This window comes from Corvus brachyrhynchos, unplaced genomic scaffold (assembly GCF_000691975.1).
Source record: "Corvus brachyrhynchos isolate BGI_N302 unplaced genomic scaffold, ASM69197v1 scaffold30, whole genome shotgun sequence".
NCBI lineage: Eukaryota > Metazoa > Chordata > Aves > Passeriformes > Corvidae > Corvus > Corvus brachyrhynchos.
In genome coordinates, this window is record NW_008235742.1 from 89,197 (window position 1) to 89,822 (window position 626).

At 52.6% G+C, this 626-nt stretch overlaps 1 protein-coding gene across 1 annotated transcript in view; it reads left to right on the forward strand.

The window, feature by feature from the left end:
• The window catches only part of MLLT6 (MLLT6, PHD finger domain containing), a 33,765-nt gene that overhangs the window by 15,187 nt on the left and 17,952 nt on the right, over positions 1-626 (forward strand). The gene's annotated exons all lie outside the window — the stretch shown is intronic.

A 626-nucleotide genomic window follows, 5' to 3' on the forward strand; every position in this document is an offset into this window, starting at 1 on the left:
TTTTTTCGGGATTTGGGGGATTTTTTGAGATTTGGGGCTTTTATGGGATTTGGGGGTTTTTTGGGGATTTTGGTTTTTTTTCCGGATTTGGGGGTTTTTTTTGGGATTTGGGGTTTTTTTGGGATTGGGGGGGGGTTGGGATTCAGGTTCTGAGGGAAGCAGGAAGGGAAAGAAAGGATTTTCCTGCCCCTGGATGGGTGCGGATTTGGCGGGAGGATGGATCCGCCCCGGGGCAGGGAGGAGTTTTCCAGGGACAATTCCAGTGTGGTCCGAGAATTTGGGGAATTTTTCGGGCCATATCCTACGTTTTAACAGAGATCAGGGAATTACGGAACGGTTTGGGTTGGAAAAGGACATCTTTCCCTATCCCAAGGTGCTCCAAGCCCCGTCCAGCCTGGCCTGGGACACTTCCAGGGATGCAGAATCCTCTGGGAATTCCATCCCAACCCCTCCCCCACTCTCCCAGGGAGGAATTCCATCCCCAAATCCCGCCTGAATCCCTCCCTCACCTTAAAACCCTTCCCGGTGTCCTGGAATTCCCTCTCGGAACCCCTGGAATGTGCTCCAAGCTCTCCCAAATCTCCTCCTCTGGGTCTGGATCTGGCACAGGAGAAAGGGGAATTTTC